The 23,744-nt window shown below is 30.9% G+C and overlaps 1 long non-coding RNA gene across 1 annotated transcript in view; it reads right to left on the reverse strand.

Moving 5' to 3' along the window:
- The window catches only part of LOC143071683 (uncharacterized), a 47,262-nt gene extending 23,949 nt beyond the window's left edge, over window positions 1–23,313 (reverse strand). Inside the window, exon 1 of the long non-coding RNA XR_012976955.1 lies at window positions 22,982–23,313. This is a non-coding gene — a long non-coding RNA (uncharacterized LOC143071683). The remainder of the gene's footprint in view (window positions 1–22,981) is intronic.
- Between the last annotated feature and the right edge of the window lie 431 nt (window positions 23,314–23,744).

A 23,744-nucleotide genomic window follows, 5' to 3' on the forward strand; every position in this document is an offset into this window, starting at 1 on the left:
TAGGAAATTTTTAAAGGTTTGGTTGAACGGTTCATGAGTAAATGCACGGACATAACATTTTTTAAACTTTCAAGAACCGTAACTTCTGAACGGTAAAAGTAAAAATCGTCATTATTGAACTTGACCTCCGTTATGTTGTCAGTAACAACATATTAACATTTTAAAAGGTTTGGTTGAACGGTTCATGAGTAAATGCACGGACACAACATTTTTTTAACTTTCAAGAACCGTAACTCCTGAACGGTAAAAGTCAAATTCGTCATTATTGAACTTGACCTCCATTTTGTTGTCAGTAACAACATATTAACATTTTAAAAGGTTTGGTTGAACACTTCATGAGTAAATGCACGGACAACATTTGGTTGCCGCCCGCCGTACATCCCCAAATCAATAACCGACATTTTTGACACAAAATACCGGTTAAAAACTTGATAAAAACTTTATTCTATGGTTTAATAAGCATGAATATGAATAAATGTTTCTTTCTGCAATTTTATTGCGGTGTAGAAGTGATGTCCTTGCATCTATTTAATATTAGAGCGCCTCCGCACATCATACAAAATGTGATTCGGTCAACACTTTCACAACCCCAATAAAATTAAATAAGGAAGCAATTTTTCTTAAATAAATGATGTAAGAAAAATGTTCCCATAAATAATAAGTATCAAGCTAAATTGTCCAAATGTTCAAGTGTTTACAGAATATTTCACCTCACGAAAAAAATTGATTTAAGGCAAAAATGACAATGTTTTATTGACAATTTTATTGATCTGAAAAATCTTTTTATTTCAGCCAACTTTTCAATAATTGTTATTTGAACATAAAGTTTGAAATATAAGCATGTGCGATCGAATTTTAAAAATACGTTATTCTGACCTATGAAATTGTGTGCCGATTGTGTCATCCGTTTCCACAAAAAGAAGTGCGCCCCTAAATTTGTTTGATTACATGGTAATTGTTTAACTTTCCGACTAGGTCAGATTTTGGATAGATTTGCAGGTCTTTTCCCGTAATAATATTTTTTATTTCGAATTAAACATGTGTATTTTAACTTTTGTTGACTAGTGAATGTCTTTTGTGTTTAACATCTGAATTCCTCATGCCAAGATATTATCCAAAATCAACACAAACAACAAAACGCTAATTATACGGTATGGGTTTTGCTAATTGTTGAAGGCTGTACGGTGACCTGTAATTGTTCATGTCTTTGTCCTCTAGTCATTACGGATTGTTGTATCATTGGCAATCATTCCGCATGACCTTATTTCTATATTGACATACCATTCAATTCCCCGTAATGTCAGTTGTCTGACTAGAAGGTATAGTACATTAGCGAAAAACTCTAGAATACTAGTAGTATTACAAGCTACATGAGTGAGTGATATGTTTTACGTGCAAAAAGTAATGTTTTATGCGAATAAAGTACAATGGTTATGCTCTACATTAAAAAAATAGTACAATAGTAATATTTTACATTGTTACGCAGTGATGACAACACTATAATTATAATCAGCAAACATAATTTTCTTTTTTCTTTTCGGTTGTTATAATAGTAAATACGTTGTATTGACCGTTAAGACATATCCTCAAAAGAATGAATACGGCATTGAATGTTACGATGATTTTCTTTATTCATGCAGAAAAGTTATTATCCTAAATGATATTGTTTCTGTTTTCTGTATCATTGTACGAACTACAAGGTAGGCAGTAATAGATTTCTACAAAACAGTATATCTGAGTTGCGTGAGTTATCTTCTTTCAACAAATTATTGCATGGATTATTATGCGTTTTCCGATTCAATACAAACAATATAATCACAACCTATACAACACTTGCAGCTTATACTGGATTGAAGAAAAACGTTTACAAGTCTGATTAAGGCGATCAATAAATTCTAAATTCTAATTATCTTTGTTGCAAAATACCAACGAAGACCTTTTCCCGGTTATTTGAACCATCACGATTTAGTATTTGATGACCTATTTAGTACCTTTATCTAAAATATGTGCATAATAGTTTAAGTTATATTGGCAAAAAGTACAGTGCAATTAATCTAATATATCTGACAAATCAGGAAGCGTACACCACAAAACAAGATCACATAATCGAAGCTGCCAATAAAAGAGATGAGAAGTTAACTCAACAGACAGTAACCAAACATCAAGGTCTTAACTAAATCGATGTATATAAATATATTTTAATAATTTGCCAAAATTTTGTTACATAATGCTCTACAAAAATATATAATACAAAAAATTTGCAACCGAGCCTTTTTTAGTCTGCAGGTTATGCAAAACTCAATTTTTTTACAGATTATAAACACAAAAAAAAAAAATAAATAATTGATATGTTTTTCTTTGACAGATACAATTTAAAGATCACTCATGATAATATGGTTCTCGTAATGTTCTTTTAAAATGAAAATAAAAATTAGGATCACTGGACTCATTTTCTTGCTGCAAAACAAAACGATAAACTTTATAACACATTTCTTTAAAAAGATAGATTATCTGAGTAACCTCCTCTTATATGGCAAAATTGAAAAATATCTCGATATTTAAAACCTGTATTTATAAAAAAAAAAAGCTGTCGTAGTGAAAAGAAGCAGGATAGTGAATGAACCCGCTTGGATGTGGGGGATGCATAATGACACAGCAACGTCGGGAGAAGAGCCTACTTATTGGACAAATTGTGTATTAGTTCTTTTCGTTAATACTTCGAATGATCGCCTAGTAATGTGAGGAAAATTTTAAGGTGAGAATATCGCAAGTTTCTATAATGAACTTGTTGAAATTTTAAATTGAAGATTCTAACCGATACAATTTCAACCAAAAAATCAATGAGTTATTCAATGTTATATATTTCTGCCGACAATCTAATGCGCAATTTCTTATTTTTGTTTTACATGTTTTGCATCGAAGAACACACTTTACAAAATTGAAGTAATTTGTATCTAAAAAAAACAATACATTGCTTGACTTCTTTTTAATTAAATTTCAGATTTTGTTCAGAAATTTCGTCTAACTTACTTTTTGAATAAGATACTAAAAATATGATTAAATCATTCAAATAGCAGTTTTGTACTCATTAACAGTTTGTAATATATTTACCAGTTAAGAAATACGTCATGATATAATAAAAATATAATCTCAAAGTTTACACATGCAGATGTATTTCTTTACATTACACATAAAGATTAACGCATTTTTTTTTACAATAACTCAATTGGATAACAATTCCACTGAAATTAGTTTTACTTATAATTTGAGGTACTGACATAGTTTTGCTGTATAAAATATGAAGTGTTTGTGTTTTAAGAGGAAATTTATTAAAAATACCATACAATTGATATTCATGTCAACACCGAAGTGCTGACTTCTGGGTTAGCGATACCATCGGGGACAAAACGTCAATCAGCAGTGGCATCGACCCAGTGGTGTAAAAGTTATCAAAGGTACTAGGATTATAACATAATGCGCCAGACGCGCGTTTTGTCTACATAAGACTCATAAAGCCAAACAAGTACAAAGTTGAAGAGCATTGAGGACCCCAAATTCTAAAAAGTTGTGCCAAATACGGCTAAGAAAAAATCTTCTATATGACTTTGAACTTCATTATGTCATCAGTAACAACATATATTTAAATTGAAATACATTGGTTGATGGTTCACAAGTTATTGCATGAAAAGTGATTAAAGTGCCAATTTCACACATGTCATGGGCCATTTCTCCTTAACAATAAGAGATAAAATCTCCAATATCAAATTTGACCCTATCTTGTCACCACTCACCAGTAACAACTCAAATATTCAAATATTTATTGTCATATAAACTCTGAACAATAAGTTTGTGACAAATAATATAAACATACACAAAATACATTTAACAAACAAAACCATGAAAACAAAAAAAAAAAAAGCAAAAAAGCAAAACAATCTATCTATATGATATATAAATATATTTTATACATAAATCAAGAGTCCCCTGTCCTCAGTTCTAATGCCTGTTTAAAATAGGACCCTAAGCTTTCTACTTCTTTTGAGGTTGATGGACAAAGAAGATATTTAATTTTTTCATTTTCTTGCCAGGACATAAAATCTGGCATATGTTTAATTACATTTCCTATAAAGTTATCTCTTAGTTTAGCAATTTTTTTTGCAGTATAAAATAAAATGGGCTTCATCCTCCATTGTATTACAGGATGTGCATAGTAACAACATAAATTCATTTGTTGAACAATTCATAACAATTCACATTGCACGGTATGAAACTGTTTGCAGACGCCTGTAGTATTTACACCACCACCGAACTAAAATATTTTGTTAAAAACGAATTGTAATTTTGGAAAACCTTTTAAAGCACTTAGATGAAAAGTCTTACAATTGAATTACATCCACTCTCATAATTATCATATTTCATTAAAAATCAAGACGGATTGTTTTGTTTTCAGATGACAGGAGATACCCGATCTACCTCAACTGTATAAACATAATAATTCATTCTGAGAGGTCATTGTAATTAATTAATTCTATAGCAGAAAAAAATATAGAAATATATGGACATCCATCCTTCATCTAAATCACGTTAATTAAAATAAATCAATCAATTAATGAAGAAAAAAGGCATTATATTTTGTTTACTTCTCATCATCACTGCGGTTCAAAAGTTCAAACTGAGCCTTGGATGGACACGAACAATCAACAGTGAATGTTAAATTGACATGTTTTGACAGTTAATTATAAGCGAAATTTCTGAATTATACCGCATCTCTACATTAAAAGCGAACAATTATGGAATAAAAAGTTATCATTATTCTGCTTAATATCTAGAAAATCACATAAAAGCTGCTGCGTATGTTTTTCTATTAAAAATAGACAATCGGTAGTGAACCTGTGGCTCAATAATTGATGAATTGTTTTCATTTCAGTAATCTCCGTGTTTCGCAGATTTGTATAAAAGATGACCACCGTTAATAATTAATACGATAGGGAATGAATCTGATGTCATCAATGATTCTTTTATTCAAGTGTATTCAAATAATGTCAAACCATTGTAAATATGGATAATACTGGGTAAATAAATAAAAATACGAAAGTTAATTAATCAAAGAATAGATAGGAATTAAAGAGATGTTGAGATTTATGAAAAGCAGAAGTGCAGGGCTGATATGCATACAACCATTGAAGTTAAGATGTTCAATCGTAGTACTAATTTATCGTAGGACATGTAGAAAAATCCGTCATTTCGAAACAAATTTTAACTTTAGTAGTTTTATGCATATCAACCCTGGAACACAAAACCACAAAATACAATAAAATTAGAATTAAACAGATATAGTGATTAAAAAGAATAAACAAAATGAAAAAAAAAAATTTATTTAAGAATTAAGGTTGATGTGAAACATTTTCAACACGATTTTCAAGAAAATAAATTAGGAAACCCAAAATAAGGACCAATCTATCGAAATCTTAATTCATTGATGATTCAAGGATTTTTTATATAGTATTTTAAATAATTTGCACATTTATAGCTGCTAATGGTAAATTAATGCACATATTATCTTTATGAAGTCTTATTACAAACATCTCTGTTATCATAAATCTCAATTCTAAATTCAATATCTCCCGCTATACATAGTGTCAATCTTTCATCATACTGATAATTTAAGTGTTGTTAATCCCGACTTCATGTTGCCTTAATGAACATATTGCGTTTTATACATTTGTAGTTCGTTCTTTGGCTCCCTTTTCAAAACAGTATTGGAAACTAAAGGTACAAACCTCGTAATAGTGAATTTAAAGAATAATTTTTCTATAGCTACATAGGCAGAAACATTTCATTCACATAAAAGTATTAGAGTACAAGAAAGGGCGTAAATATTTTATATGTAATAAGTTGTGAGACTTTAATAAAAAAAAACATGTCTTTGTAAAAGTATGACATGTACAGATGCATCATGTAGTACACAAACAATCCATAACACTTTTTATTTTACATGCTTTGTATCAAGGAACACCCTTTTACAAAATTTAAGTAATTTGTTTCTAAAAAATAATACATTGCTTGACACTTCTTTGTGATTAAATTTCATATTTTGTTAAAAAATTTCTTCTTAATTACTTTGAAAGAAATACTAAAAAAAATACTATTAAATCTGTCAAATAGCTGTTTTGTACCATCATTAAACATTTGTAAGTTACATATTAAGAAAGACGCAATATAGCAATCAAGATATGATTTCAAAATAAACACATGAAGCTGTATTTCTGTAAATTGTACATTAAGATATAGACACTTTTTAAAAATAACTCAATTGCATAACAATTCCACGAAAATTGGTCCTAAGTATCATTTGTTTTTTGACATTGTTATTGTTTTGTATAAACTGTCAATTATTTTGCTTTTATTAAAAATGTTTGAAAAAACCACTTTATTACACAATGTTTCAATTCGACGATTAATCTTTTTCAACTGTCATACAAGTGAGAGTTTAGCTAGCTAAAAAACGTGGTTGCATCCACCATTTTCAACATAAGAAATACCTGAACTAAGTCAAGTATATGACATTTGTAATCTATTTGTTTAATGTGTTTGAGCTTTTGATTATGCATTTGATTAGGGACTTTCCGTTTTGCATTTTCCTCTAAGTTCAGTACTTTTGTTATTTTACTTCGTACTGTACATAAGCAGGAACATCAACCGTCTACACATGATCTAAGTATGTCGTTATCACGACGTTAGATATTTCGTTTTTATGATAATGTTAATATGAAGTTATAATGATAACAATCTTTCGTTACTATAGCACAGTATTTCGTTTTTTTTTACTTAAGAACCGGCTTCCAAAAATGGCTCTTTAAAATGAATATGTATGTTGCTTTAAAAATCGTTTGAGACAATAATCCACCAAAACATGAGGATGAAAACAATTAAAGAGTATCATGTGATCTTAAAACACTGAGCAAATCCCATATCTTGTAGTAAGCCAGGTTATAAATTCTTGGCATAAACAAAGAAACACAAAAACGATATCTTTTTGGTAATATTGTCTTATGAATTTTTATCATAAGAGTGATTTTTATAATGAAAATAAGTGGTTGACGAACTTGCTGTACACCATATCGTTTACAAAGAGAAAACTTTTGGATAAGAGAGTTGGGAACAGCCATTCTCTATGGATGCAATGACAAAATTGATGATGTAGGTATTTTGTCTAGTCCCAGGTGTATCACTGTCAATACATTACAATTATTTAATATTTCTGCTCGACGGAATAGGTCATGGTCACAGAAAATATATACCACCTACTATGCACACCGTGACAATTGATAGTCTGTTAACGTATGTTCAAAAAACTTTTAGGAATTCAGCATATCAGAACTAAATTATACTCCATTCCATTGTCAAAACTTTTTTTACTATTTCAAGAGGCCCGAAATACTTCCGTTACTGATTCTCGTTCTGTTTTGTATAGATAAGTTGCAATTATCACGGACATTGCTAACCATAGACTATTCAAATTAGTATCTAAAAATGAGGAGAGACGTATTTTTTTAAGGTATAATTTGCCAATAAAGGTTTAGATGCTGTAAATATTAGCAATATTTTCCAACAGAAATCAGTACAAAAAACTATACCTGACTACTTCAAAAATAAAGCTACATCTGTTATTTCTTATACTTACACCAAGTCTATTGCATCCAAGATTTTCAACCACAAGAGGGTTTTAGAGGCCTTTCACCTCAATAAATCCAAGCTGCGGATTGCTCATGTGCATCGTCACAATACAATTATAGTCCAGCTGGTCATGTTATTACTGGTGACCTTGGCATCGTTCCCAATGGACAACTAAGAGAATCGTTAGCCAAGGGACTAAAATATAGAATTCCCCAGCCCATCAACTGGAAAAAGAACTTCAAGTTTCTGATGGATGCAGTTGAGGACTATACAAGAAAATGGGTAAAGAGCGAACCAGATGAACCAGAACTGGACGCTGTGTCTGAATGGATCAAAGCTATTCGATCATGCATTCAGAAGCGCATTCAAAAGTTACGATGAACTATGAGCACAAGAGTTACAAACCCTTTCGAGAATCCGGATGTTGTGGATGCTTAATCCTCTTTGCATGACAAATATGTGGGGTGGGACACAGCTTGATTTAGAAGTTTGTTATGTACAACAATAATAGACTCTTTTTGAAAAATGTTGGTGGCCCTGAAAAGGGCCGTTGTTCTAGCAGATAAAACCTCTAATAATATTGTCTTCATTTGTAAAAACCATTGTTTACAATGTCTCACAACAGAACTTGGAATAAATAGAACAACTGGTAACCCTACATATTCTTTAACATCCTTTACCAAGGACAAAATTTTACAAAATCACAAATCTGTCCTTTCTTTTGGTATCAACATCAAAGAAAACGAAGAAAATTTACCATCATTATACTGGATACCAAAACTACACAAAACTCCATATAGAGAACGATACATAGCTGGATCATCAAACTGTTCGACTAAACATCTTTCTCAAAAACTGACTCATATTCTTTCTACAGTTTAAGATGGGCTTCAAAAATATTGTGATGAGATATATTCTACCAGTATGTGGATTCTCAAAAATTCGAAAGACCTACTGCTTAATATTCTATCACAATCTTTGCAATTTTGCAGCAACATTAAGACTTTTGATTTTCTACGCTTTACACTACTATTCCCCATGCTCAGTTGAATGATCGACTTCACCATCTCATTAAAAAGAGCTGTTTCTATAAAAATGGGAATCGTAGATACAAATTTCTTGTTTTAGGTTACAATAATTCATATTTTGTGAAGAACCACACCGAATCTGCCAGAAAATATACTGAAGATGATAATATCAAAATGCTAGACTTTTTGATCGACAATATATTTGTTGAGTTTGGAGGATTCATATTTCAACAGACAGTCTGTATTCCAATGGGTACTAATTGTGAACCCCTACTGCCGATTTATTTTTGTACTCGTATGAAGCTGAATTCTTTCAAAACCATCTAAAAGACAAACAGAAAAAGCACCTTGCGAAATTCTTTAATTTTACTTTCCGATATATTGATGATGTCCTATCATTAAATAACCCATATTTCAGCCAATACTTGCATCTTATATATCCCAATTAACATGAAATTGAAGACACTACTGATACTAGAAGGACTACTTCATATCTTGATCTTTTCCTCAATATTGACACAGATGGACGACTTCACACGAAAATCTATGATAAACGGGACGATTTCAAATTACCAATTGTCGATTTCCCATTTCTCAGCAGTAACATACCCTCTGCCCCTTCGTATGGTGTTTGCATATCTCAATTGATTCGTTATTCTCGTGCATGTTCACACTATACGGACTTCATAAACAGGAGTGTGCTCCTAACGCAGAAACTGCACCAACAAAGTTATGAAGAGGACAGATTAAAAAAGACACTCAGTAAATTTTACGGACACCATCACGAATTGGTTGATCCATACTAGGTATCTTTGTCCAAACTAACTATGGACATTTTTACCACGTGTTAGATTGTGGTTTATCATTACGTCGTCTGATCTTTTTATTACCGACCGTGATTTATTCCCGATTGTCACTGTTTTGCTGAGTGTGAATTCGCATTGCTATAAGACGTGTCACGGTACTTTTCCATCCCAAATTCATTTATTTAGTTTTGATGTTATATTTGTTATTGTCATCGGATTTTGTCAAATGTCTAAACGTTTGAAGTTGTACATCTTATTTTTTTTCTGTTATATTCGGGTGTTATGGTAAAGATAATTGATCATCCAGTTCATTTATTAAATTTTAGTTTGGATCAACGAAATTTACACTATATATTTGGTTTACAGTTTGAATCAGAAGAACAGCGACATAGCTAAATAATACAATAAACTATCTAATTACTACTACAATTTGATATTAATTGGTATTGTTATTTTCACTTGTTCATAATAAACGTTAGATGAGTCATATTAATCTCATCTTGAACTTCATATAAATTCTTTCTTAATTTTGGGAACTCGTTTTAGAAATTCGAATGTGATGTCACTTCGAGTGTAACACTGGTTATCATACTGGCCAACAAGGCTGTGAATTTTTGTAACTTATCAGTTTTTGTTCTGTAGTTAGTCACCACTTCAGTTTAATCATGTATATTTAGTATAGTACCTTTTGTTGGCTATTAATCGTTTGCTTCTCTGTCCTATATTTTCTCCCATTTATTTGTATTGTAGTCCTGTCATGTAATGTTGTCATTTTAATGTTTTAATTAACATTGCCATTAAAACGGGAGATTTGGCATGCCACAAAACCAGGTTCAACCCACCATTTTAATCTTAAAATGCCCTGTGTCAAGTCAGGGCAATGGCCATTGTCATATTATAGTTCGTTTCTGTGTGTGTTACATTTTAATGTTGTGTTTCTATTGTGTGGTAGTTTTCTTATATTTGATGCGTTTCCCTCGACTTTGTTTTGCAACTCGGATTTGTTTTTTCTCTATCGATTGATGAATTTCGAACAGCGGTATACTACTATTGCCTTTATTGCACACATTTAGCTTTAGTAAAACCTATCTAAATCTGGATGTTTGTCAGCACTTTTTATTAATAAAATTGAGAAAGGAAATGGGGAATGTGTCAAAGCGAGAACAAACCGACCATAGAGCAGACAACAATATAAGTATACTATTTAAGGTTCCTTTTAAGCTGGACCAATAGTTATCCTTCCCTTTGTTGATGTTTAACCTACTTATCTAAACAGCCGCTTTTGTACTCGTAATTCAACATTAATAAGACAAACTTTTGTTGTATAATGCAACCCGTAGTTTATGTGCAATAAGAAATTAACACAACTAAGACGATGATCGTCATAAGTGTAACTGTTTAAAGGATTGTTTTTGTTTTTGTTTTGGGTGTGATATCTGATATACTGCAATAACTGTTGAACTGTTCGACCTTTTCTTTTGAAAATGGTGTATGTTTTCTCCGACTTTATTTTATTTTGGTACCTGTTTATTATCCCTGAAATTTCTGAAATCAATTAACTAACGTAAAGACCCATGACATCCTTTGGCAGGATGTATTGATGTGTTGATTGTCAGCAAAATAGATCTTGATATCAATTTATAGCAAATGATTATCAAATATTATCCACATTTTCTTTGTAAAATTTCAGTTAGGTTATAACATAATGAACCAGTCTACAATATTCAGTGCACAGTATAAAAGAGATTATTGAAAGCAATCATAAACTGGGAAAAGGGAAATTAAAACTTAAAGAAGAACAAACGCGATCAATAATTTTAATTTTAAAGTTTTATTTTCCTTCGACAACAAAGCAAGGAATTGCCATTAATGTTCTGTTTTGATCTTTTTAAAAATCTTGTTTCATTGTTCGTGATTGTATATTTGTCTTTCTCTGTGTTTTGAAAAGAAATAGATTTTTTATTTGTGTTTGTCTTAAAATATTCATTGCAAGAAAAACACATAAAATTATTTTAAATTAAGTCGTCTAAAACAATCTTTGATAAGACGTAAACAGTTTTTGGTAAATTTTTAATTAATAAAACTTTTAATAAACATATAACACCCGATCCTTATTATTCAGAAGCTTTTGGGATATATAAGGGATTTTGTTAAAATTAGGTTGAATGAAGTTTAGAAAATGCTAAACATATATTTAGAAAAGAGGGACGAAAGATACTAGAGGGACAGTCAAACCTATAAATCGAAAATAAACTGACAACGCCATGGCTAAAAATGAAAAGGACAAACAGACAAACAATAGTACACACGACACAACATAGAAAACTAAAGAATAAACAACACGAACCCCACCAAAAACTAGGGGTGATCTGAAGTGCTCCGGAAGGGTAAGCAGATCCTGCTCCACATGTGGCACCCGTCGTGTTGCTTATGAGATATCAAATCCGGTAAATAGTCTAATTCGGTAGGTCACGTTTATGAAAGGAAAGGGGATTGTAGTTACGGCGCAAGGAACATGTCCGATATCATTTGTGAAACGATTATTCCATAACCTATTCAATACGCCGAAAGTCATGAGAAATATAATGTATAATCATATATAAAGACTCAGTTGGTTGACAATAATCTGATAACGGAAAGTCAACTTCGTCACTATCTGGACGTTTTGAACTGGGAATATCAAATACTAAAATATATCTGATGAAGCAAATCATAGTAATCTCCGATTCAACGTTTTTCAAACGAAACAAAAAATAATAAAAATGATAGATTTTGAATTATGACACTGTGCTTGATGCTGAGCAGCAAAACAACTTATATAAAACAATTAGAGTTGACATCGATTTAAATACAGCACAGCTCTATTTGATCGCCACCTTTGGATGCTAACTGAATAACTGGGATATAGATATCCACTATGAAGATAAGGATATTTGGCGAATATGCCAACGGAAAATGTTACAATCACGAATCCTACATAACATGATCCTTCGATTAACAGTTGTATGAGAATCAGTTTAATTTCAGTAAGTGCTCAGAAATGAGAGAAACTAAATAGAGGAAGACTACGACAACGTTTACACTACGTTAGTAGTGGTAATTGAATAAAAAAAGTTTATATAAATACCCACCGGTGAATATCCTTTTTTTTCAGTTCTAAAAATCGGCCATTATAAGGTAAGGAGTCAAACTAAGTTCGAGAAGCCAATGGGAATACTAATCATGAATATGTGTTTGTTGTAGACTATGAAATAACCCCAGAGAATACAAGGAAGCATCTTACTATAAATCATTAATGATTGTCACAGCTGTCATATAATCAAAGTTTCATTACAAATTGACTACTATATAGCATTCTGATCATGCGGAAGTGCAGTTTACAGACAAATTGTATTGTATACTAAAAATAATAGTTCAACTGTTCTTATGATGAATATGTCGAGACATAAAACAAGCTGAGTTTATGTGATGTAGAGAAAATATTCCCATCATTTAAGATATTTAGAATTGTTTTTATCCTCTAAAATGATCTTTTGGCAGTAAAATTCAAGAAGATATCTTAAATTACTTATTTTTTCCTTACAACTTTTTTGACTGTGAAGGAATTAAAATCATTTTTAAAATTAAAGTATCATAATTGAATCCATGAAGAGGGTTCCAGCATCTTTGTAAAAAGTAAAATAACAAAATACTAATTATAAACTCAAAGGAAAATTCAAAACGGAAAGTCCTTTATAAAATGGCAAAATCAAAAGCTAAAACACATCTAACGAATCGAAAACATCTGTTATATTTATGTACATTTCCTTATGTAGAAAATGGAGGATTGAACTTGGATTTATAGCTAGTTAAACCTCTCTTTGTATGAGAGAATTCTATTATATTAACAACAATGTTTGAGCAGAACAAACAGACATAATACGTAAAAACTGCACTCGAAAAAATCAACACCAAACATTATAGTGTATGGTGAAATGGGCAGATACCCTCATGGTGCAAACTATGTTTATACGAAAACAGTGTAAAAATGAAAGCATCAAATGGATACAAAAATAAAATATTCTAAATATTCAAATATTTATCAACTACCAAAAAGATCACATTTCTCAAATTGGCTTTATCAAAGCGTCAAATAGTTATCAAAGGTACCAGTATTATTAGGCTAATTGAACAATACAAACAGACATTTACTCTTCAAAACAAAACTCTCCAAAATGCATTAACAATAGACTGTTAAAAACATTGGACTTTGAGAACTACCTGAACATTCTAATGACAAAATTTGTTTACCTTATTTAAATTTAGAGCAGTTAACCATGCGTTGCCTGTAGAAACATTGTCCCTAATTAACGTTGTGAAGTTCCGGTGATATTGGCGACGAATTTCATTATTCTTTTTGCTGTTCGCAAAAGTACCGATACACGTCATAGTTATTTTAATCAAAAATGGATTAACAGTAAAAGTTAAAAATATACAAGGACACAAACAATGTACTTTAACACGTATAAAAGATGATTACCAACGTCAGTTCCAAGAATCTATACTTTTAGACCATCATTTATTATTTCTGAAGTTGATGCGGAATATTCATCAACGAGGTCTTTGTATCTTCAATGAACGTTTTTAGAAACAGGACGAGACGTTCTTTGACATAACCGCGGATCATCAACTTATTTGCACTGAAAGCGTTAGCGGATCATCAACTTATTTGCACTGAAAGCGGTAGTGGTTTATTTTTCAACAGCTGATTGTTTGACGGTCTTGAAATATAAATCGATGACTATGTGTATATCTTACTTCGAAGGAACATCCTTGTCAAGTTTGAATATCTTCAAAACTTTGATCTACTCGATTTTGCTTTCCTTTATCTGCATATGAAAGCACTAAGGAAAAATATTCGAAAAATATTCAAGTTTGGTTCAATTTCATTTCGCTTCATTCGTTCTTAAATATCAAAATCAAACTCCTTTATCACATAAGTTTCATTGTAAACCTTCAGGCTATTTCTTGATAACTGGCAATCTCAGGAGGCAACACGACTTGGTAAGGAACATCAAAGGAACACATATGGGTAGTTTTCAAAAGTCAGATTATCTAACACTAGAATAAGCCAAAGCCCATATGCTTGTCAAAGAACGCCTGGAAAGAGCATTTTCACACTGCCAAGTGTTGCGTCAATGCCTTTTGAAGATCAAAATTGGAAAATGCTTACGGGATAACAATTTGTCTGATTTGTCATTAAAAAAGTTGCTATACCAAATTCAGTTTATAAGTGACTTTATATTGTGCTACAATATTTACACTATTTCTGTGCTGTTGTGTTCTTTTTGAGAGAACAAGTCAATATCATGCATTTAAAACTTAATTTATTTGCATTCTATGGCATTTTTATATGACTTTACTCTTTTACTTTAATTATAAAGAGCTTAAATTACATTTATGATATCAACTGAATGGAATATACAATGTAAAATCCAGCGTCGGCAAGTATCAACGGTCATCTGCAAGGTATTTACTAAATAAAACTAAAATCTATCTGTCGCCAATTCTTTTTTAAAATTTCAAATTTAAAACTTAAAATATAAGGTTGTCTCGAATATGGTGTAAACGAACATTTTCACTTATATTTAGTCCGTCTATATCTCTCTGATTAAAAGAAAACATTAGCATCAGTTAAAGGTACTTTCATATTAATTTCCTGAAACTTCGGCAAGTCTCTCGACATTAAGTGTCAAAGAAGCATTAAAGAACATATAAGATGTGAAGATATTACTAAGACTACTCTTTATACTGAATTTCCTAACTAAGCCGATCATTTGGGACGAGTTTCCGATATCAAATCCATTATAACATACTCGGTAGTGTCCCGACATTGACAGACAATATACAGCACTAAATGAACTGCTAGACTACAAGACTGCATATCGATTGGTTCATCAAAATCAGATGGTTTGATTCACGAACCAGGTTACACTGCGTATAGATTGCAAAATAGGGGGAATTAATTTTGTATTGATATGTAAAAAGTATTGGATTTACGTCCTTGTATCTTTTCTGTGGATCAAAACTTGGTCAGGGATTTACGCCTTTATACCATGTATATCATATTATCTGGCTAATTATTTTTCTTTTCAGTTGACTTTTTGATTTGTCCATTTTCACTCTTTAGTTTCGTCACTGATCGAAAATAAAAGATGAACAGAATTAAAAACTAGTTTGTAAATTCTTTCTTGGTTTTAATTTTTCAATGATCTCATGGACTCGATCGTTGAAGCTCGTAAAGGGAATTTCTATTTCTATATTCAGTTACACATAGTGTTGATTTGCATTTACTTTCAATTCTTGCAAATTTTTCTAAAAAAATATTTTATTTTATTTTATATCTTATATTTATTTATTTTTTAAATCGCTTGACTCAAATGTTCACTTATTCTGATTAAAAATGGAGGTTTATCGACAAAACATGGCTTTTAGACGCATTGTTCAAGTTCTAATGTCTGATAATAGTAGACTTCGCATTAAAACTACAAGAAGTGAAATTTATGTTGTACAATATTATACGTTGTACATAAACGCTTGCTTAAATGACATATAATAAAAGTTATTATTTGCTTGGGATCTTTTGGGAAATTTGGTAGAATTTTGAGTGCTTTTAAAGATAGTTACCTCTCTTTATTCTTACACAATTGTTTGCAAAAAAAAAAAAAAAAAAAAAAAAATATAAAGTGAGATTGGTTGTGATAAATTTTACTGTTTGGCAGATAAGTTGTGAACATCTGTATTTATACCGAAATTAACCCTTTAAAATTGAAACTGCTATAGCAATCAAATTATTTTTATATTTATCGTAGCATTTTAAAACTTTTCTGACCAATCGTTATAATGTCATTCGGAATATCCGATGTTTCTATACTTATCCTTAGTGATTGTCATTTATAGGAATACACAATTTGGTTATCGAATTAATAAATGCTTTGATGTGAGTCTTCTGTGATTTATAATTTGTTTCCTACGAAGCTAGTATGTTGTTTCTGGTAAGTCTATGGTAATTACACCATTATCGATAATGTCTGATTCATTTCCATTATATACGTTGTTTTACTTGAGCAAAAACATTAACAGTTTACTATAGGGAAAGTTTGAATGTATCAAATCAGTCATCGGTTATTGCAAATTTAAGATAGTCAACCTTTGTTCAGCTTTTATAGTGATATATCAAAAATAAGTGAATAAGTTAATTATTCAATCATAAGCCATAATCTTACATTTATAAATCTTTTTCGAGTACCTATTTTTTACAATATGTAATGCATGTTAAGTCTTTTTTCTTGGCTGCAACTTTGTTTCTTTATTACCCATGTCTGCAGTACATCCTTTAAACAAATTTAGTATTCTTAAATAGCAAAGAAAAGAAATTATTTCTATTAAATCAGATTTCTTTTTTTGTTTTTGTCATGTCAAAGGTGGGAATGTTGCATGATTGTTCACGTTTTTACTACTCAACAAAGGTCAAACGACAAATATGAAAACGATAACAGGTCACCTTACAGCCTTCAACACCGAAAGCCCTTTCGGTTACTACTTAAAATGGTCTACATAGTTTGATTCAAACCTTCATATAATCAAAAATAAGCCTTTATAAACAAAAATGATACCGACTAGTAGCCGCAGTTGTAATGGTAACGTGCGTATGCATATGTTTCTTTATACTTGTAGAACTAACACGGTTAAAATTTAGTTATTCAGTTAAATTTCCGAGTCAGACTGTATCGTACGTCATTTAGTATCAAAGGAAAAAGTTCAAATTTGTAGTATGTATAGGTTGTTTTTTTCTGTAGTCTTATCCTGTTTTCTTTACCAGACTGACTGTTTAATTCTTGAATCCAAACTTATACATATTGCAACCAATGCTGCATAATTATACACTTAAAACAAACTAACCGACTTATCATAGTTAACAGATAATACATTTAACAGCTCGCATATTCTTTTTTAATTTAAAGTCAATCCTGACTTTTCTATCACTATGTTTTATCTTTGCCATGAGTTCCATTATTTTAGTTAATGGGTTTAGCAATGATAGGTCAATGAAAAATTATTCCATTATTTTCTCCAGAAATAAGCTATTGGGAAATAATTAATCTAGCGCTAATTGTATGTGATAGGCATTTTAAGTATCATGTGTAAATTTAGCATAAGACACTTTTATATGAGATATTTTATTGGATTTAGGGTAAGTTATGTCTGATAGGCTATGCTGCCAGTTTAGCGTGTACAATGTAGCAATGATAAAACAAACAATACCATCCTTGTGTTCGCAACTGAGAAAATTAATGTTTAATCAATGCATACATTAAAACCCCAGTCTCCTTAAAGATTGAATTAGCATTTCATGGGTATTTAAATTTTACTTAAAAAATAAACTTCTTATTTTCCTTCCATAAGAAATCATGCTAGAGATTCCATACATATGTTCATAAGCACAAGGTACCCTGCTGATCGGCAATCATGACGTTCTACACTATTATATTTGCGGTCGTATTAGTGGATTTCTTACAGCAAAGGAAAGTATCAAAAATACCGGACTCCGACGAAAATTCAAAGCACAAAGTCCCTAATCAAATGACAATATCTAATAGCTCAAACACATCAAACGAATAGATAACATCTGTCATATTCCTGACTTGGTACATGCATTTTCCTGTGTAGAAAATGGTGGTTTAAAACTGGGTTTATAGCGTAATATTTCCTTTCACTTAAATCATCAGTTGCATACAATTCCATTATACTGACAACGATGTGTGATCAAAACAAACAGACACAATAGGTAAAAGTATAATAAAAAAATAGGGGCACAGCGGTCAAAATTGTGTTATAATCTTAATCACTATAAAAACAAACAAATATGTCAACGAGAAAAACAAAAAGATATATAGACCAAGTACATTCGCAAAAACGAACGACGAGAATACAAAAACTTACCGTAGCACAATAAAAAATAAGCACAAGAAGCCACGATCTCTTACAACGCTCAAAGTAAGTTAACTTTTGCAGAAAAAATACCGAAAATAATTCAAACTTTAAATTAGTTTAAAAATGTCTAAACTTGTTTGCGATGCATAATATATAACCGTTAAAAACTGGGTATTTGAAAAAAGAGCTAACTTACTATCATCGTCAAGAAAAGGGAAAATTGACAATAGGAAAGGTACGACGTTTATCCATAAATTCAGGTATGAAACCGTGAGATTTATATCAATATCTAGAAAGGACCTCGCTTTCGTCATGTACACTTCCTAACACGAATCCAATTAAAACATAAGGCGAAGTGTGGTGCACTCGAAGTGTAGCACATGTTCAAATACATTAATAATTGAGGAATAAATATTTATCAATCTTATTTTTAACACAAAATTGATCCATTAAAACAGTTGTGATTCTATGAGATAGGTACATGTAGACTATAGGTCCCCACTGAGTGGAATTTATAATTTCTCATTAATAGTTTTTAGGTCTCTCTAATACAGAATCTACTTCTAAAATTAAGATAATTTTTCTCTATGGAGTAACATAAAAAGTTCATTTGAAGGTTACATTTGGTCCATTTACAATAAAAAAAAAAAAAAAAAAAACAATATAAAAAAACCAAACACAACACAAATACCATAAAGAACTTAGGGAAACATTCGAAACTAACTAAAAAGGGCACTTTAGAGACAAACATCTAGTTCAATTGAGAAGTGTTGAAAAAAAATGATATGTTATAACTGCATGTGTGGCGCACAAAGCGCTTTTAATATACCTTCACCAAAAACGCTCTTTACCTTCGGGAAAATTAAAAGGCACTTAGGAAAATAAAAATGAACTTCCAGCAGAAAAAAATTAAAATGTACCTTCATCCGGAAATTTAAAATATACCTTCATCAGGAAATCTCCAACTAAAATATCCAATGATGTATAAACAATGAACAGAACATTAAAAGAATAGCAAACATTATTCTAAGGTCAACACTGCCTGAGGGATTTGCAATCTTAGTTTTTTTTAAATTATTTCTAAAATATTGTAAAACAAAAAAATAATACCCTCTTGGACTCACGGTCCACCAAGAGCTATATAGAATGAAATTCAAAACAGTGTGGCTGTGGCCATTGATTGACACATTTAATTCATCCATTGACTTGGACAATTTAGGTGAACGTTTGTATGTAACGACCACTGCTCACTGTGTACTTTTTAAAGACACTTAAACTATGGGGTCACCAAAGGTTCTCAACACCTTAATAAAGTAATTCGAAAAATTAATCAGAAATAACACGATGTTTTGATTTATATCAATTATATAAATCAAAACATAAAGGTTATTCCTGTTTAATTTTTTGAATTATTTTATAATTAAAGGCGTTAAGAAACCTTTGGTGACCCCACAGTTTAAATGTCTATCGTAGGTACGTCGTGAACAGTGGTCGTTACAGACAAACGTTCACGTAAATTGTCCCAGTCAATGGATGAACTTAATGTGTCAATCAATGGCCACAGCCACACTGTTTTGAATTTCATTCTAATTCAATCTTTATGATTGAAAACTTGTTTTCTACAAATGTAGATGATATTAAACTTAAAATCCAGACCATTCTACCAAAAATTGTCAGTACCACAGTCCTTATTACTGAAAAAATAATACCATCAGGAAGTTGAACAGAACTCCTGAAGTCCTGGAGCATCGGTCTCAACCATATATTTCTGTGATCTTTTTTTTAAATACAAACTATATTATTGTTTTATTTCCTCTTCTGTTATATTGTTTCAAATAGTTTGATTCACTTCATACGTATTAAGGCCTTTCCTGCACGTTTAATAGAAATTTCATTAGTAGTCATATGTTCGGTGTAAGCCAAGGCTCCGTATTGAAGACCGTACTTTGACCTATAATGGTTTACTTTTATAAATTCGACTTTGATGGAGAGCTGTTTCATTGGCATTCATACCAAATCTTCTTATATCTATATTATATATTGTCTATAAGGACACCGAGAAAGAGAAAACACTTATGATAATTAAATCTTGACATTAAGAGACATTATACTAATAGTTCTATAAGTGCATTTTGAAAATGTCCACTTGATGTGCATTATTATATTAAAATGGAATAAATTTCCGTTGCACAATTTATATACAATATATGCAATATATATATTGAAGGAAAATATAAAATGTATATTTGCTTTTTAGATACAGGAAGTAAAAGCAAGACTCGCAGAGCTTTTCTCATGTTTCATAGCGTGTACTGATAAATCTAATACTTTTCCGTATAAATAACGTATATTGTTTTTATCATGCAATTTAAGATTGGCGATTTCGTGTAAGTTTTTTTAAAATTTTTTCATAAGTTTCTATGAATTTTATAAAAATAGACATGGCTTCATCGCGGATCGCGAAGGGACCATCAAACTGAATTGTTACGTACATAGTAATTTCAACATACTGTTTACTCAACATAAAACAATGTTGATACTAGGATTAATTATTTGTACAATAGTTTGCTGATTACAGAATACAATATTACAATACTATCCACAGTCACATGTAACTACAGTTTCAATGAACACTTTACTGCATTAACCCCAGTAAAACCCCTTTTTGGCTCCAAAATACAGCAGTTTTACAAAATCGTTAAAATATAAACTTTCAGCTTTTTATTGGAAAGCAGAATACTTCTGTTACATACATATGAGGGTCCTGATGGGGGTCTCAACACGATTCACGAGATGATTTTTTTGTCAATCACGATTCACAGAAAATAAATTTCCATGATCACGTATCACGAAAATATAAAAATAATCTGTAGAAAAACGGATCACGATAGCGAAAATGCGCAGATCACGAAGAACGAAAATAACCCATCAGGTTCCTCACATATGACAATACAATACATATATGTATCGGGTACTAGCATCATAAAGTCAAGCAAAATTACTAAAATCTTCACCATTTTATTAATTGAGCTTATTTTTGAACAGTTTCCGCAGTGGTCGCATTTGTGTTCTTTCTTAATATTTAAATGTATGTTGTATATGATGATATTACATAACATATATAAGGTTGAGACTGAACACGAATGTGGCACTTTCATTTTTGACAAAGAAACATTTGAAAAGTGTCATTTAACAGCATATTTGATCGATTATTCATATTTAATCTTGAATTTGAGCGTCGTGAACGACTAAATTATTTCAAATCTTTCACATAAACTAATTTAATCGATTGAAGTAGACTCTTTTAAAAGTGTTTAAAAAGTGTTCCAAATATTTCATCAGATGTACTTGAAGATTTGGACCAAAATTGGCCCTTACCGGACCTAATAAATGAGCCAGGAGAAATATACAAAAGAGAACAAGAGAATGTATACAGCATTTGGAAAACACATGTGAACTTCATCTGTCGACTAAGATTTCATAACGGTCCCTAGCTCACGATGGCGTCGTAAAAGTTAAAATTTTTCAAACAATTTTTGTACCATCGAAGATCTCAATAACACGTCAATCGTTTTCAAAAATATGACAGCACTCAGTATGGTTATCGTCGTTTCAAGCTTTAAACTTTAATTATAATTCAAGAAAAATAAGATTGAATAAATCCTTTTATTCTGGCTTGGAATTTGCTAACAAATGTTTAATGTAACTGCTACATACAGTGAATTATCTGATTCGTTTAAAATATTACTTGTCAGAATGAGGAATAAATATGATGCATTGCTTCAATATAATCATAGGAATATGATGTATGATCGCTATCCACTAATGACCATTGAACAATTATATACACAACTACAGGGCACTCTACGGTCTTTCTTAGTTTTGTTTGCAATAAGCAACACTTATATATAGTTAGTGAGCTATATAAAAAAAAAAAAAAACAAAAAAAAAAAAAAAAAACACAGGGATAACCAAATGTATAAACTTGAGAAAGGGGACGACAATTTAATTTTCTTGTGGGGAACATCAGGATTTTGTTTTTTATTTTCATCCTTTGGTAGGATATTTTTTGCCCTCGAAAATACATATTTTTCACTTTTATACACAATTCTTCTAGCATTTTATGATGTAGAATATGTTTTCATCCCGTCTTGTGTTATTTAGCTTCAGTTTTTACAAGGCCAGGATATTCGTTTTTTGAAAATCCACCGAGCCCTCCCTACCAAAATTCAAATGATCGTCCATAATGTTTCAAAATGTGTTGAGTAATTTCCTTCTCTTACTAATTATAAAGCATGTTATTAGATTATAAACCCGTACATTAATTTCCTCTTTCGTAACTTAATCGCAAAGCTAATCATTAAATTAAAACTATTTTGCCCTCGACAACGAATAAAAAGTATATAATACACGATTTTACATTCGTACGATAGCCTTGAGTCTAAATCCAACAAAATTCAAATGATATCCGATGAAATTGTCATGTATTTTACTTACCTAAAAGATCTGCTACGGCTAAATTTACCAGGAAATAATTAGCAACATTTCTCCTGACACTTTTGTTCATACACACCATAACAAGCACAAGAATATTCCCAACTAAAGCAACGAAGAATACCGGAATATAAATACATAATAAAATTATTTTGTCAGTGTTGAATTCATCAAATGTATTTTCTTGCACACCTGTCCAATTTGTATCATTCATTTTTCAATGTTTAAACTTCCCTAACAAGTTTCCCAAAAATACTATGCAAGTTGTCTAGCTATCAATGTGAGAATAAAATCTGTACAACTCTCTATTACAACACCGCATCAGCTTTTTCTGTTGTTCTCTGATAGTATTGAAAATACATATGTATTGATTCTGCAGGATATGTTTTGATTGACGTTACGTTGAATCTTATGGGCGTGGAATTTACGATGGCTATTTAATGAGCAAAAGAAGATTTGAAAATTGTTATGTGTTTTACGCGTCTTCTATTACTATTAGCACAGGATGAAATGTTCTTTATGTTAATATATTGATATTAAGGTTAAATACCTTAAGCTTTCTCATAAGTTTTATCTTATTTCTTTTCAACACACTATTTATTATGACGATATCTAGCTTTCATTTGTTTTCGTTACTTTGATCGTGATTGCAATTCTAGAATCAACATTTTGATGATACTTTTGATCTTTTTCCTGAAAATACGATCTCCTTTTACGACCTGAGGTAATAGGAGTTTGCATGCAGATTTAATTCTAATATTTCATG

The sequence above is a fragment of the Mytilus galloprovincialis genome, chromosome 1, assembly GCF_965363235.1.
Source record: "Mytilus galloprovincialis chromosome 1, xbMytGall1.hap1.1, whole genome shotgun sequence".
NCBI classification, from domain to species: Eukaryota; Metazoa; Mollusca; class Bivalvia; order Mytilida; family Mytilidae; genus Mytilus; species Mytilus galloprovincialis.